At 40.4% G+C, this 17855-nt stretch overlaps 2 pseudogenes; one reads left to right on the top strand and one right to left on the bottom strand.

Annotated features, from left to right (window-relative positions):
* Window positions 1-13181, bottom strand: part of LOC113019449 (protein NLRC3-like) — a 32026-nt pseudogene extending 18845 nt beyond the window's left edge.
* Window positions 7944-8696, top strand: LOC113014522 (piggyBac transposable element-derived protein 4-like; annotated as a pseudogene).
* Window positions 13182-17855: the final 4674 nt, after the last annotated feature.

Raw genomic sequence — 17855 nt, 5'->3', positions numbered from 1 at the left:
AGAGTAAACTTTCTTTTCTACATTTTAGCAGAATAGAGTTAGATTTTTATTTGATGGATTTTCATAAAAGTGACTTTTGTTTTTAGAAGTTAAAAATAATAATCAGTGTTGAAGTCTCTTGATGCAAACAGTACATTTGCACAATTTCTGCAAATGTACTGTTTATAAGATTGAGGAAACCTGCAGTCAGCTGAGACTGAAGAAGTTAATTGGATGAGCGACGAAATGTTTCTCCCACTGAAAACGCCACGTCCAGACAGACAGAATCAAACTTTGGGGACAGTATTTGAGTCATTTTTGATGCTCTGAGTTTTATGAGTAAAAGTGAAATCTGTGCAGCAAAGTTAGTGTTACCTCCTCTAACTTCCTCCAACATACAGCACAACATGACTGATGGAAGAAAACATGAGCACGAGCATCACTTCCTGTTTGCTGAAGTGGATTTCTAACAACATCAAGCAGTTAAATCAAAGAGTTCATGTTACTAACAGCTCACCTCTCTGCAGCAGACAGAGACTGGGTTTTAAAATTAATGGGGTCAGCTTTAGACCAGTCACTCTTTAAGGACACACAGCTGGGTTCAGGTTCATGTTTAGTTCCTTGTTTTTTCCTGTATGTCCTTTGAGCCATTTGTCTCCTATGGGGATACATATTAGAAACCATGAAACATAAAAACAATTAATGAAGCATCACCATCATTTAAGTCAGACCCCAAACTGACATCAAAGAGTTCATTTTGCTAACAGCTCACCTCTCTGCAGGAGACAGAGACTGGATTGTAAAATTAATGGGGTCAGCTTTAGACCAGTCACTCTTTAATGACAAACAGCTGGGTTCAGGTTTGAGTCTCTGGGGGATCCTAAAAATAAGTGAACATTAAACATGTATAATATACAATGTGCCTCACTGTATATAAAAAGCAGATATAATTTTAGACATTCTAATATTGACACGAACCTACCTTCTCTCAGATGTCCTTGCCCCCCCTGAATTATGAAAGAAATCCTTCACCCGGTTGCTCTTTACGGATACAGAGCTGGGTGGAGGGCCAGGTTGGTTCCTGTGAACAATGATGTAGCAGTGATGTGAGTGCTGAGCTGTGACATGGAGAAGAGTCAGGGAGAGTTAGGGATGGTAATCTCACCTCTGAGCTTTGGCCTGGCTCTCATGTTCCCCACACAGAGTGGTTTTAGAGGGAGGGACTCCCTCCTCTCCGTCCTCACACTGATCCATGCCGCTGAATTCACATCCACATGAGCTCACACACACTTTCTAACTTCACCTGCGGAGGAAACACAAAGCATTCATGTCCAAATCAACTGAGAGCTGCAGAGGTTATGTCTGATGTGTTGGACTAACATCAATCTGAGACACAGCTTTCATCAGTTTACTACAAAAAGTGTCACAGAGCCCAGTTCAGCCTCCAAATCCCTCCATTACTGTAGTCCTACAAAGCAGCAGGTCAGTCATGGCTGTAGAAATGCCAGAAAGCAACACTGCCCAGTGTCCCAGGTTAACTGGTTTTAATGTAAACTTGCTAGATCCTTTAATGTGTTCCAGATGTTGCATCTACAGATTTCTTGGTTTCTCCGAGTAGATTATGGTCAGTGTTGGGGAGTAACGGAATATATTTACCGGTGCTATGTATTTAAAATACAAAATATGAACTGTATTCTGTTACAGTTAACATTTTAAAAGGTGGTGTTCAGAATACAGTTACTTTGCTGAAATAAATGGATTACACAGTGGTCTTTTCCTGTTTTATGTGCTAGGCTATTCCCTCTCTATTTTTGGTAATTTCATGCCGGTGGAAACCCAAACAAAACACGCATTAAGAGGCTCTAATGCCTGTATGTCTTTATCTTTGTGGCCCATGTCACCTCTACTTGCATAATACATTATGACCTGAAGACATATTTTGAAAAATTATTTAATATGAAGGTAATAGGCAGAGTGTTACAGGCATCGCCCTAAAGAATGTAGCCTCATGGGCAGTGTAGTCCATGCTGCAGGGAGAATGGATGCATATACCCGTTATGTGTCTGTGAGCGCCAGGGAGGGAAAAAAGGGAAAACTACAAGTTGTCACCGACCAGAAATGGGAGCTGGAAGCATGCAAATATAATAATAACCACTGCAGTCAAAAAGAGTACCTGATAAGCCCAGTTGTAAGTAAGCTATTAAAACTTGACTGTACACTTTGTTTGTGTTTTCCTCGACTACGAGCCCGACACGGAACCCAACATATTAGTCAGAGGTCCCTTTACTACGGTTCGGAGCCGCGAACCTGTTTTATATGCGTGCAGGATAGTTTTCTACACGAGATCGCTGCAAAAAGTGCAGCCTTACCTAATGTTCACCCTACTGTTAGTCATTAAGATTTAAAAATATAGTTGGTATTGGTATGGCAGGTGACCTTCAGTAATAGTAATAAATCACACAGCAATAGTACATTCACGTAGTTGTAAAAAGCATGATAATATATTAAGTAATCCAAAGTATTCAGAATATGTTACTCTCATTGAGTAACGGAATACGTTACAAAATACATTTTGGAGCATGTATTCTGTAATCTGTAGTGGAATACATTTTAAAAGTAACCTTCCCGAAACTGATTATGTTACATGATTTAACCAGATTAAAGACCTCACAGAAAAAAAGCTCTCTCAGGTTAACATGTATATGTGCATAAATGTCAGTATTATCCTTCAATACCAATTTTTTTTGATTAAAATTATTTTTACATTAGTTAAAATAGTAAAGCAGCCCTCTGGCTGGACTCAAACCTTTGAGTCTCTGTGACATAAATTTACAAGTTGGGTTTTTCCGTCTGACACCATCGAGCAGATCACCTGAGCTTTGAGTATACTGGCAAACATGGTGTTAACTCTGTCCGCTGTTTAACACCTACTGCAGATTCAGAACACATGCCCATGATTCCCGGTAATGGTGTGAGACTGAGGACAATTACATTATTGAATAAGGTGTTATGGGGCAGCACGGTGGCACGGTGGTTAGCACTGTTGCCGCACAGCAAGAAGGTCCTGAGTTCAATTCCATCATCAGGCCGGGGTCTTTCTCTGTGGAGTTTGCATGTGTTTCCATGTTTGCCAGGGTTCTCCCTGGGTACTCAGGATTCCTCCCACAGTCCAAAGACATGTAGTAGTGGGGATAGGTTAATTGGTTAATCTAAATTGCCCATAGGTGTGAATATGTGAGTGTGAATGGTTGTCTGTGTGTTGGACCTGCGACGGACTGGCAACCTGTTCATCACAGTTGTCACTATACCCTGCCGCTCGCCCTATGACAGCTGGGATAGGCTCGTGTGCCCCCCGCGACCCTGGAAATGATAAGCGGAAGTGAATGGATGGATGGATGAATAAGGTGTTATGAAGAACACACACACAGTCTGTCAGTGTTGTGTGGGTTTAACTCAATAAATGAGCTGACCGAGAATAAAAGTCAGTGATTCAGAAATAAACTGGTGACTCCACGACAGCAATCTCACAAATAAACATGTTCTTTGTTTCTCTGTTTGAGACCATGTTACTGAGCAGGCAGGTGTTAAACAGGTGAACAGGTTAACACCATATAGGCAGGTAAACTCAAACATCCATTTAGCTGCTCGGTGCTTTCAGAAGGAAGATGTCAGCTTGTGATTTAAATCGCAGCAAACACACATGTTCAAGTCAAGCTAGACGGCAGCTGTTGTTGTTTATCTGTAAAGTCTTTCATCTGATCAAATTATGTCAGAGTCTCACATAAATTAATGAATCCGCAACATCTGGAACTCAGAGACTGGGATATGTAAACAAATCTAGACCAATTAACATAAAATCCAGTTAACTACTAGGACCAAGCTGACTGCTTATAGAGTTCAACTTTAACTGCTAGCTGCTCTGCTAGCTAAGCTAACTAGTGTTAAATTTCAAAGTAAAGAAATGATGTGATGCTGCTTGGAGGTACGTCACAGATTAGCAGCATTTAGTTATTCAGCATTATATTCAATCCTTATTATCTGCTACTCTCACCTGACAACTGTTTATGTTGTTTTTCTATTTATGTTTATCTGTACGGCTAATATGTTATTCACTAAGTGGGCCCACATCGTCATCTTAGCATTGAAGGAGTTTTAGTAGCTAATGGTGAGTGCTTGGACATGAACTGAGCTGTGGTTTGGGGAAGGCCCTTCACAGCAATGTGGCCTCATTCATACTATGCACTATACCCCCTTTTTAACTATGGCTGGGTATCGTCACTGATTTCTAGAATCGATTCGATGCCGATTCACAAGGTCCCGAATCGATTCAATCCACGATTCGATTAAATTCGATTCGATTTAAATCTGGGAAATTTTGCCTCAGACAGTCAGAAATATTATAATTCAGATCAGTACATTTACATATTTTTGTATCTATAAAAAGGAAGCTGACACTTTCCAGACTTTATCAAAGGTGTGAGCATCACAGCAGATGCCTTTGTGTCAAAGTAGCTGAAGATAAAGTGATAAAGTGAAAAAAACATGAAGGTGGTTTTCCTGGCCTGGGATTTTATAAAAATATTCTGCAGTACATCAAAAACTAAAGAAAACCATTAATCAACATATGAACATTACCTCTGACGTTACAACGGTTTTATTAGAGACACAGCTAAGCGTTTTGCATTTTGCACAATTTTAAAAAGTTTAAATTTGTTCAGAAGCCTATTGAACAGCAGAAATTAGGTTTTCTTTTCGGAAGTAAGTAAAAGGGAAAAAAACAGCGGCCGACAGAGCTGTAAACAACGGTAGAAGCGAATAATGCAGAAAATGGTTGTCATGGTAATGGGAGCATTGCCAGCAGAAGGATCATCTCCAAATAGGAGAAGCCCAGAAAGTTACAGAATAAACATGAGCCACCCTAAACTGTTTTGACTAATCACCTAAGTGTCTGGTTTATCCCACATAACAAGATTTTATTGTTTGGGTGTGGGGCTCTTTGTTTGTTGGTGACTCCTGAGCGAGCAGAGAGACATGGCAGCTGTTTTTTAAATTTTTTTTAACTTTTTTAACACCGTTTAGCGCCGTCACCTATACCGTGCTGGAGCAGCAGGAACACCTGTCATGGTACTGGGTCTGCGACCCAGTGTTGTGTGCATTTTAGTTTTATTTCACTGATTGTTGTACTTTTTCTCCATGTTTCCTGTTTTATTTTGAAGGAGTCTTTTGTTCTCTGTCTTTGTAATTAGTTTCACTTCCCCTGTCCTGTCATTGGTTTCATGTGTGTCAGCTGTTTCCCCTTGTGTTTCCACTTCACCTGATTACCTCTGGTGTATTTAAGACCTCTGTTTTCTGTATGTCATTGTCAGGTCTTCTGTTGTTTCCACCGTAGTCTTAGTCAAAGTCATAGTCCTTGTCATAGTTTCACAGTGTTTCTTAGTTTGCTTAGTGTTTTATGTTTAACTCCTGAAATCATGCAAATAAAGGATCGCTTTTTGTTCAAACTGCACTCCTGTGTCAGCATCTGCATCTGGGTCCTGAAATAATTGCACACTGGTGAACCCCGGTGAACAACTTGACACAAAATGGACCCAGCAGATGCTGCTCAGCACTAGAAATGGTTTCTGTTCAACCTTTCCAGTTTGAACAAGAACAATCCGGGAGAGAGAATGAAAACAGTCAACCAGTACTTAGTTTAGATGAAGATGAAAACAATCCGTCACACCAGGATGCGAGAGTGAGGGAAAACTACTGGTGTCTATGTGGCTACTGCTTGCCAATGGCAGCGGCGACTGAGAGTGTTTGTTGTAAAGAACTCAGTTTTATGGCAGTAGCTATCCATGGTATTACATAACCGCAAGATAAAAACATTAATAGAATTCAAATTTTTATTATACAGTGAAATTATGATATCGTTATTTTTACAGATTCTCCATGCAACACCAGTGCACCAAAACTTTGAAGCCGTCGTGCCAAACTAGGTATCCCCGACAGAATTTGTTTCCCCTGCGTCGGGTGCAAACACTGGCCTTTCGAAATCATGGACTAACAGTATCCCACGTTCGTGATTTGTAGTTCATAAACACTTCTTACTAACTACTTCAGAAATTTTGGAGATGTTAGCTCTTTATACAGTAAAGTTACAGTGGGATACAAATAATATCAGGGTGATTCTACCACAATTTGCTCCCCCTGTCCAAAGACGTATTGCTCCTGAAATTTTGGAGGTTTTATCTCAGTACAGTTCTGTACAGTTACAGAAGGATACAAATAATGATCAGTCAAAATGTCATTGGTTTATTTAAATGATCCCATCCGATGTTTTACCAAGGTCCCAACGCAGGGTAAACAAATTCTGTCGGGGAGACATAATCTGGCACGCCACTGGCAAGCAGTAGCCGCATGGAGACCAGTAGTTTTCCCTCACTCTCGTGTCCTCGTGTGATGGATTGCTTTCATCTTCATCTAAACTAAGTACTGGTTGACTATTTTCATTCTCTCTCTCGGATTGCTGTGGTTCAAACTGGAAAGGTTGAACAGAAGCTGCTGCTAACTGTGAACTCGATGCGGTGCGACCGTGTGACGTCACTACCCAGAGTGCATTGAGAAGTAAAGTTCTACAAGTGAGTCCTCTTGTTCTCACAAGTCTGAGCTCCTCACTGAACTTCAGCGTCATACCAACAAGTCCAGTCAAGAGCAGTCAGTGAGTCCTTATTAGGACTGGGTTTAGTGTGTGCGACTGCAGCCTGAGACTGTTGACTCCTGATAATGTGACAACACTCATCAGGAAATATTGAAGATTAACAAAAAACTGATGGAGTGATTAGAGGAACAAATGACTTTCAGTCAGGAGTAAATAAGCAATTTTTCAGTAAAAACGTGAGAAATGATGTTTTATTATGTTAAGGGTCAATTTGACCCATTCCAGTTTTTGTGTTGACCAAAGTACTGGTCCTCCTTTCTTTTTCTTCATGAAAGTTTATGACCTTTTCTCATCTGGGGTCATGAACTGGTGTGTAAAATATGGACACTTTGATGTGTCCCGGAATGTCTCTGCAATGTTTGTATACAAAGATGATGTTGTGGGTCAATTTGACACACACACTTTTATGTAAGTGAAAAGTTGTTTAGATCAAAAATAAACATTTCTCTTTGAAGTACTTTGTTTTGACTGCCACTGAATATACATTCAGACGCAGGTGTGTATGCAAGAAATTCCTGCCCTTTCTCGCCTATTCCTGTCACTGTTCTCATGTCATTTCAACAGACTAAAAATGAGCTCCAGAAGGTTGAAGGCTGAAGAAGCTTTATCATTGCTCTTCAACTGGGATAGTGATGAAGAAGAAGATGTTTCAGAGACTGAGGATCTTTCAGAGGCCGAGGACAATGTTATTGATGGTCCAGACTGCCAGTTTTCAGACGAGGAGGATGATTCTGAGAGGGACTGTACCGCTATCTCCACATCAAATGAAAACCAAGGAATGCAGCAATCATCATCCACAGAGGAGACATGGACATCTAAAGATAGTAATATAAAATGGTCATTATCACCACACCGAAGTCAAGGTAGGCTGTCATCTTCTAATATCATCAAAATGACTCCTGGTCCTACAAGATTTGCCATCACACGAGTTGATGATATTCAATCAGCATTTCAACTCTTCACATCCCCTCCAATAGAAAGAATTATACTGGACATGACTAACTTGGAGGGGAGGCGTGTATTTCAAGAGAAATGGAAGCCACTGGATCAGACTGACTTGCATGCTTATATTGGAATATCTGATATTAGCTGGAGTATACAGGTCCAAGGGAGAAGCAACTGCAAGTCTATGGAATGAAGAGAATGGAAGGCCAATCTTTCAAGCAACAAATGTCATTTCTCAAGATATCTCATGTGATCAGATTTGACAACCGCGAAACCAGAGCTGGTTGATGTGTAAGAGACAAACTTGCTGCAATCACAGATGATAAATAAATGGGATAAATGGGTGGAAATTCTACCTTTGTTGTACAACCCTGGTTCCCACGTTACTGTTGATGAGCGCCTTGTCCCATTCAGGGGTCGCTGTCCTTTCTGACAGTATATGCCCAACAAGCCAGCCAAGTATTGCATCAAAATATGGGTAGCCTTGTGATGCAAAATCTAGCTATGCATGGAATATGAAAGTGTACACTGGAAAGCTACCTGGAGGAGCATCTGAGAAGAATCAGGGGATGCGTGTGGTGCTGCAGATGAGTGAAGGGCTGCAAGGGGATAACATCACCTGTGACAATTTCTTTACATCCTACTGGCTTGGAGAGGAACTTCTGAAGAGAAAGCTGACTATGTTGGGAAAAATCAGAAGAAAAAAGCCAGAACTTCCCAGTGAAATTTTGAAGATGCAGGGAAGATCTCTGCATTACTCAATATTTCTTTTCACTGAGAAAGCAACAGTTGTTTCATAAAGATAAATAACAATGTTCTTGTCATGAGCACAATGCACACAGATGCATGTCTGAGCACAAGAGAAGACAAAAAACCACAAATGATCCTAGACTACAACTCCACCAAAGGAGGAGTAGACAATCTTGACAAAGTCACAGCAACATACAGCTGCCAGTGCAAGACAGGTCTTTGGCCCTTGGAAATTTTCCACATTTTGGATGTGTCTGCTTATAATGCCTATGTCCTGTGGAGTGAAATCCACCAATATTGGAATGCGGGTAAATTGTTCTGACGTCGGCTTTTCCTGGAAGAACTGGGAAAAAGTCTTGTCACTCCCAAGATCCAGATGCGAGTCAGACCAGCTCAATCCCCAGCAGCATCAGCTGTCATTGAAAAGGTTAAGTGTGCACCATCCAACCAATCTGTAGTGGATCCAGTGGATACGGGTGTAAAGAAATGGAAAAGATGCCAGGTCTGTCCCTCACGAGAAGACATTAAAACAAGCACTTTTTGTAAGAAATGCAAGAAGTACATCTGCAAAAAGCACACAGTTACATTCTGTCCATCATGTGGACAAAATTGAAAATGTTGCATTTGCTAAAGCATATAGTTAGGACTGGATCAGGTGACCCTGAATCCTCCCTTAGTTATGTTGCAATAGGCGTAGGCTGCCGGGGGATTCCCATGATGCATTGAGTTTTTCCTTTCCAGTCCCTTTTCTCACTCACTATGTATTAATAGACATTGCATTGGATCATACCTGTTATTAATCTCTGTCTCTCTTCCACAGCATGTCTTTATCCCGTCTTCCTTATCTCACCCCAACCTGTCGCAGCAGATGGCTGTCCCTCCCTGAGCCTGGTTCTGCCAGAGGTTTCTTCCTGTTAAAAGGGAGTTTTTCCTTCCTACTGTCACCGAAGTGTTTGCTCATAGGGGGTCATTTGATTGTTGGGTTTTTCTCTGTATGTATTGTTGTAGGGTCTACCTTACAATATAAAGCACCTTGAGGCGACTCTTGCTGTGATTTGATGCTATATAAATAAAATTGAGTTGAATTTGATTATTTTACAGCCCATACTTAAGACCAAAATAAAGATGAGAATATTACACAAAATATTTTCATTTAAAAAACAAGTAAAATATTCTTTTAAATTCAATTCAATTTTATTTATATAGCGCCAAATCACAACAGCAGTTGCCTCAAGGTGCTTTATATGGTACAGCAGATCGTACAATAATGAGAGCTGCTCCATCCAAAGTGGGATGGATGCCGTCTCTCCTAACAAGACCAGTTTTCCTCCAGAAGGTTTGCCAATTATCTTTGAAGCCCACACTGTTTTTTGGATACCACTCAGACAGCCAGCAATTTAAGGAGAACATGCGGCTAAACATGTCACTCCTGGTCTGCTTGGGGTGGGGACCAGAGAAAACTACAGAGTCCGACATTGTTTTGGCAAAGTTACACACGGATTCAATATTGATTTTAGTGACCTCTGATTGGTGTAACCAGGTGTCATTACTGCGACGTGAATTATGATTTTACTGAATCTACGTTTACCCTTAGCCAGCAGTTTTAAATTTCCCTCAATGTCGCCTGCTCTGGCCCCTGGAAGACAATTGACTATGGTTGCCGGTGTCTCTAGCTTCACATGTCTGAGAACAGAATCACCAATTACCAGAGTGTCACAGAGTGGTCGGGTGTATCGCAGAGTGGGGAAAAACGGTTAGACACATGAACAGGTTGGTGGTGTACCTGGAGCTTCTGTTTAGGACTATGCTTCCTCCTCATCATCAGCCAGCCGCCCTCTTTCCTCAGCTGCTTGGGCTACACTATCTTCGGCTGCACCAGCTACAGGGGCCTGGCTAGCTACGGATAAATCAAGGGTGCGAAGCCGAGTCTTTAATTCAGTAATCCTGGCCTCCAGAGCTGCAAATATGCTACATGTGTTACAGGTATCATTACTGCTAAAGGAGGCCAAGGAGTAGCTAAACATCTGACACAATGAGCAGGAAAGTGCAGGAGGGACAGGTGAAGAGAAATCTGCAACCTTCCCTGTGGTCAACAACAGACACACATTTTGCCCTTATCGTGGACTAAACCAATCAGAGATAGTCAGGGGCGGGACCTCTCTGATTGGCCGTAGTCCAGTTGAAAGTGCAGGTGGAAGTGGGAGGTGAGTAGGTTGAATAAAGCGATATCAATTCATTAAATCCTGAATCAACTTTTAAATATAACTGTGTTTTGCCAGATTAAAGCTCACAAAACCATTTCAACAACAACCAAACAGCAAATGAGAGCAGGTACACGGATTCCACACAAAGACGTAAACACAGAACGGACCCGACGCATCAGATTCAACTTTGTCTTTCTCGACTTTCTCACCCGACGGCCCGCAGACGGACACGCTGTCGGAGCTTAGCGGTTCTGATGCGTCCGGTCTGCGCTGTGATTACGTCTTTTTGCGCTGATTCTGAGCTGCAGGTTTTGTCTCTCCAACCAAAATTCACTGAGCCAGCAGCAAAACAAGCAGCAAACTGCGCTTCACATTTGATCAATGTCGTCATGAATTTTGCTGTTTTGCTTCCACGACTATTAAAATCACACTTCATGCACAGCTAGCTCTCTCTCTCTCTCTGTACTTCAAGAACAGCTTCCCGTCTCCAATCTCTGTTTTCTGTATTATTCATTCGCTTATTACCCACCAGTCTACCGTTGTTTACAGCGCTGTGGCTGCTGTCTTTTTCTTTTCTTTTTTTCACTTAAATGACTTCGGACAAGAAAGCCTATTTTTTCTGTTGTTCAATACTGAAGAAATTTAAACTTTATATGCAGAACATTGTAGAATATTTTTAAGGTTATCTGCTATAAAAAGCCAGACCAGGAAAATCTCCTTCATGTTTTTCTGTGTTTTATTCTCAGTTACTTTCACACAAAGGCATCTGCTGTGATGTTCACAATTCTGATGAAGTCAGTACTGATAAATGATCAGAATTATAATATTTCTGACTGTCTGAGGCTAAGTTGAATCGAATCGGGACTTTGAAAACCGGAATCAAATGGATTATAGAAATCAGTGATGATACCCAGCCCTTGTGAGCAGCCTAGGCACGACAGAAGTGGATGTAGCTGTAATAGGAAAAGAACTATTGCTAACTTTTCTGTTAAGTTAAGGCCTGATCCTTCTGAAATTCATAGCCAGAGGGCTGACACGGTGTCATCAATCTTTGAATGCTGAAAAAGCACAGTGTATCCAGAAAAACACATGTTATATAAATTATTATATAATTTGTGTGCGCCTAACTTTTGTGCCGGTACGCCTAACTCTTTAAAGTTGGGCATACCGGTACGCCCATGGTAAAAGGTTAGTCTAGAGCCCTGTACTATGAAAAAAGTTTTGAACTGTTTATGAAAACAGTTTTTAATTAAATTGCTAAGCAGATAAGCTACTCAAAAACACCACTGTGTTTGAGCAGGAACAGGACGTGATAGCAAACACCAAGTGACAGTGCCACCAAGAGTCAGGAGTTGCATTTAGTCAGTAATTAGGTTTCAGTTTCCAAACTGGTTAAGATGAAGTTCCTTTTTTTCCTTTAAATGTTGCACTGACTCAATCAGTGAATTATGAAAGAAAAAGCCTTAAACATTTCTAAACTGTCATTTCAGTTAAACTATTGTGTGAATAATATATTTGATAGTTTTCACCCAGGTGTTAGAGCTCGCCATAACACAGAAAGTGTCCTCATCAAGGTCATCATGACTAACAGCTGATATGACTGCTCAGTTCTGTGTGTTTAGATTTTTTAAAAGTATTTAAGAATGCAGCCAGAATGCTCCTACACTGTCTACAGACCTTTTATTAGGATTCATGATCTTGTTTTCATCTCTTCGATTCATCAAACAAACAAAACTTTCTCTGTGGCTGAATGCTTACTTCTCTGGCAGCCAATGCGTCTTTTATTTTTGATTTACATAATTCCTTCACAGTTAGATGACACACAGTTATATGTCCCTCTGCTATAAAAAGAATCCTGTGCTGCTTAAACAGGGGAGGCATGACCAAACAATGATCACAAATTTCCAACCATCCTCCCCTGACTCTCAGTTCTGCAGCACAATATACATATGAACAGCATTAACAGAGAACAATATATAAAATGTACAAATATACAAACTGGTGTAAAAAAAAAAAAAGAAGAAGAAAAAGTAAATATGTAATAAACAGTGTTATGGATATCAGATGACCAGGAAGTCCCTTGATTAAGTTCCTCTTCAGATACTAACATCTTAGCAATCACTGTTTCATGAGAGTACATATAGAAAACAACACAAAACAATAGAGCATGTGATCATCTCATTAATTAATAAAATATTAATAAAATATAAAAATAAAAATGCTCTTCATTAATAACGTCAGCTGTTTCTGGTTTACTGTCATGTTCAGCACATAAATATGTGATGCAATACTTCGATTGTGTAAGGAAAAGGGGAAATATTTCAATAAAGCAGACGTGCTTCAAGAGAGCAGAGAAGAAAATCAACTTTTAGTGCTTTAAGTTACAAAAGCAGGTCAAACCTTTCAAAACAACCTGTTTCTAACATTTCATGAAAACATGAATTCAAAAACAGCTCTGCTGATTCCAGAATTATACTCACACACTAACAGATGGAAGAAGGTTTAACTCTCGTTGGTCCAGCTGTGAGTCTGTTAGCGTGAACTACAGAAGGGAAGATTTATGCTGTTTGTGCTCGAACTACGTTGCACACAGCTGATGTTAACCATGAAAATATTACAGACTGAAAAACATTACCTTCACATGCAGCTTCACACGGAGACGATCATCTGACACCGATTTCAGGAAAGAGAAGTGAAACACTCCCAGACATGTTTTTGAGAAAGTTCAGAATCAGCTAATCGGGAACTGGTCGATTAGGAGAGTATTTTCTATTTTATCTTTAGAAATATCTATAAAATGTTAGAGGCATTTGATGTAGTTTGACTTGCTTTCGCTGCACTGTTGTTCTCAAATCTTAAATGAGTTCACTTTGTTGAATATCAGGAAAACTCAAGCAGTTTTTTAAGCCAGTGAAAATACACTGATGGTCACACTGACATTTAAATTGTTCGCTATGTAACATGGAGAAAATATTCCACTTTAAAAGTTGCATATAGATAAAACACAAGGCGCAGTGAGTTTCCCTTTCCAGACAAACCAAGTGTAAATGTTGTCACGGCGGGGTGCGCAAGTATGTTCGTTTATATGACCCAGAAGCAGACGCAGAGGGCTTGCAGGTGTTAACAAAAGGTGAACCTTTATTTGGCTGTAAGCAATAGCAAAAATGAACCTAAGAAAACGAAGAAGACTGAAAACACTCAGACTGAGTAAAAGACTACGACACTTAGTGAAAACACCACGAAGAAACTGTGAACACAGAGTAAACTGTGAAACACAATGACTGTAACAATGATGATGATAACCTGACACTAACTGAACGGAAACACACAGACTAAATACACATAAGGAGTGATCAAGGGAAGTGCAATCACATGGGAAAACACCTGACAACAATGAACATAATGACAGGATAGGGAAAATGAAACTAAATATGATGAACCAAAAAACACCGGACTCTTTCAAAATAAAACAGGAAACATGGAGATGTAGACATGACACAAACTTGACAATGAGAATCACACAGACCTAAAACATGACAGATAAGACACACGTAACAACCAGGGGAACTTTGACACAGGCGTGATCACACAAGGTGAACCTGATAAACCATGAACTAAAACTGTAAACTAGGCATGACCAAATTTATCTAGATTGAAGAAAAAACTAGAATATAGATGAAATAACAGGATAACGTAAACTCAGAAATACTGGGTCCCATGACCCAGGACCATGACAAATGTCTGTGTTGGTGCTGAAACGAGAAGTGAGGCCATAATCAGTTTTTCTGTTCCTCTTTCTATCACGACCACAACAGGAAGAAGACTGACTTCTTCAGGTTCAGATTTCATACAGTATGCAGTAAATTGTGTGTCATATACTTGTGCAGTGTGTAGTTTACATTTGTGTGAATCATTTAACTCCTCTCCCCCTGAAAGTGAAGTGATTTTTGAGTCCCTGACGATAGAAAAGTTCTTCATATTTTCTGCCCTATAGCAAACACAAAGAAACATAGAGCACAGAGACTCAGACTGCAAATAAATAAAGGGTTTTACACCATGTTTACCATCCATAGAATGTCAGTGTTAAAGGATTCTGACCAGGTGTCGTAATGATGCAGGACTTCATGTTATCCAGATGAATTCAGGATTAATCTGGCTTTTCTACGCTGTGAAGTTTTGATCACTTCTTAACTGGGATATTGCCAAAGTAACTTTTCCTGCAGTTCCTTCCTACTCACTCAAATGTGAAATCCTATTTATCCATATTATATATTCTGTATTTATATATGTGTATATGTGTATATATGGTGTATTTATGCTTATATCCTTACCCTCATTCCCCTTATTGTATCTGTAACATGCAACTTCTGTCGGTGCTGTGCTACTGGAAACTGAATTTCCCAGAGGAACCCACTCAAGGGATTAATAAACTTTCATCTAATCTAATCTAATCTACCGTAAATGTCGGGCTATAAGCCGCTACTTTTTGCACAAGCTTTGAACCCTGCGGCTTTTAGTCAGGTGCGGCTTTTCTATGGATTGTCCGTGATTTTTGTCATATCGTAAGACGATTTGTTTTGTGTGTTCCGCTGTTGTACGGCACTACGTTGCCTGGCGGAAGGATCGGGGTTCAAGAGTGGTATGTTAGTCACATGTCCGTCCGCCAGGCAACGTAGTGCCGTACGAAGTAGCGCGAAAAACAAACTTCAAAGTAGCGCTACGCATTCAGCGGGAGGCGTGGATGATGAGCGGCGATAAACTTGCAAGTTATGCCCAAAAAGCAAGTTATGCCCAACTCCACCGGTGGATTCTGACAGCGTGGAAAAGTGTGAAAACATCCACGATCACCAACGGATTTTGAAGGGCTGGACTGCTGCATGATGGAGAGGAGGACACCGCCACGGCCCTTCTGAGGGTGTTCGACTCTGACACTGACAATGAGGATTTCTTTGGTTTTGAAAGTGACAACGAAGGAGAGAAGAAGAGTGGATGACGAAGCCATCCTGAGCCTGTTTGTATCCGACACTGGAGAAGAGGACTTTGGTGGTTTTAGTGCGCAGGAAGAAGAGAAAGATGGTGGTGAATGACTGACTTTTCTTCTTGTTAAAGCTGTGTCACTGCACCTGAGCCTAAAAGGTAGGCCGAATCTATTTTTCTGGTGTGCTGTAGGCTACTGTTATGTACTACATGTGCAAATATGTACCCATAACTTGTTTTTCAAAATATTAATAAAAGTGATGTCTCCAAACAGCCATCTCTTTCCTGACAATTCCCTTTGTGCATATTCTCTTACATATGATAAGTCAACATTGAAACACCTGCGGCTTTTGGTCAGGTGCGGCTAATGTATGTACAAAACAGGATTTTCCCCTGATTTTAGCTTGTGCGGCTAATATTTAGGTGCGCTTTGTAGTCCGGGAAATACGGTAATCTAATCTAATCTAATCTAATCTAATCTAATCTAGATCAATCAGTTCTCCTAAAAAAGTCAGATATCAGCAACATCAGGTTTCCTGTCTGACAGCAGTGTAGTAGCTGAGGCAGGCTGAGGATCATGTTCAGCCAGTGCTCCTCTATGAGAGTCGCCATTTCAAGGGCTGCTGCGAGCAGAAGGTTCCGCATCATCCGGGCAAGGACAGAGAGACTCAAGAGGAGCTTCTATCCCCAAGCCATCCGTGCCCTAAACACACACACCTGCCCTCTCACATCATCTCACATCATCTATAATTGACTGAGACAGGACTCTCTTCCAAACACTCTAAACCCAGGCACAATGTTCATTTCAAATTCCTTTAATTTTAAATATGTTTATATTGTCTATCCTGTAAAATAGTCAGATGTTTATTCATATTAATGTACAGAATTCACCTGCTTGCTGCTACTACTGCACATTCACCCAATGTACATACTATATATATATATATAATGTTCTTCCTCTACAGCCCCCCCCCCCCATTTTTGCACATATCGAGGAGTGTGTCAGGTTACATTTCACTGTGTGTTATACTTGTATAACTATGCATGTGACAAATAAAGTACCTTGAACCTTGAACCTTGAACAACAATGAGATGACTACGATCCAGATGGCTGTGCTTAATATCAGATCGCTGGCGAACAAGTCCTTCGTCCTGGTGTATCATCCACCGAAATTCAATAAGGATCTGTGAGTTCGCTGACTGTCTAGGAAACCTCTTTGTAAGTTGTGACTGTATTCTCATCACTGGTGATTTTAATATCCATGTTTGTTGTGAGTTGGACCCGCTGGTCAAGGACTTTCTTGCCTTTATAGACTCTTTTAACCTTACTCAGTGGGTCAGCAAACCAACTCATATTTAGGGCCACACACTTGACTTGGTACTGTCCTACGGCCTTGACATTTGCATCACGGACATTTACAACCCTGGGATTTCTGACCATTTCCCAGTTTCGTTCAATGTCAAAACGTGTAATATGGAGCTGAAATGTGCGGGTCCTGTGTAGGGCTGCCACAAACGATTATTTTGATAATCGACTAGTCACCGATTATTTTTGCGATTAGTCGACTAATCAGATCATGCATCCATTGAATGTAAAACGTACAGGTTATTGCACCAGCAGCATCTGCTCTTATATAACTATCATTAGCTTACAGCTTGAAGTGTTTAAGGTATGTGCTAACTAAAAATAAGGACAAGATGATAGTTTATTAAAGTTTAATGAAATCTGCAGATTGTTTCGGTGGAGTTTAATAAACTCAGTCTCATCTGCTCCTTGCTATCTAAAATATAACAGGACACCGGAGTATATTCTCGAGTATCTCACACTTCTGATAATCAGTTGTCTGCTTGACGTTTATTCAGCTGTGTAAAAACTATAAATTTATTTCTCAGGCAAACCGATTTACTCAGGAACAAATAAAATACTAAAAAAAAGCAAAATAATAACATTTTTATCTACGTGACTTATATTACATGTTTAACCTGAGTAGCGAAAAAAAGTGGTGGCTTTCAGTCCGTTATTACACTCTTAAACACTACTACTTATTCCTGTGTCTTGGGATCTTACAAAGCTTCAAACGACGTGTCGACTATTAAATTAGTCGTCGACTAATTTAATAGTCGACATAATCGTGACTAGTCGACTAATCGTGGCAGCCCTAGTCCTGTGCAAAATGTGCGTATGATCAATTCGGAGACTATTGCCCAGTTCTCTATGGCCCTGACCAGCTCTGCCTTCTACGATGCTAACTGTAATACAGCTACACCGGTTAACGAACTCGTTAACTCTTTTATCGCCA

This window comes from Astatotilapia calliptera, chromosome 3 (genome assembly GCF_900246225.1).
Source record: "Astatotilapia calliptera chromosome 3, fAstCal1.2, whole genome shotgun sequence".
Lineage (NCBI taxonomy): Eukaryota > Metazoa > Chordata > Actinopteri > Cichliformes > Cichlidae > Astatotilapia > Astatotilapia calliptera.
This window is presented reverse-complemented; position numbering and strand designations above follow the sequence as displayed.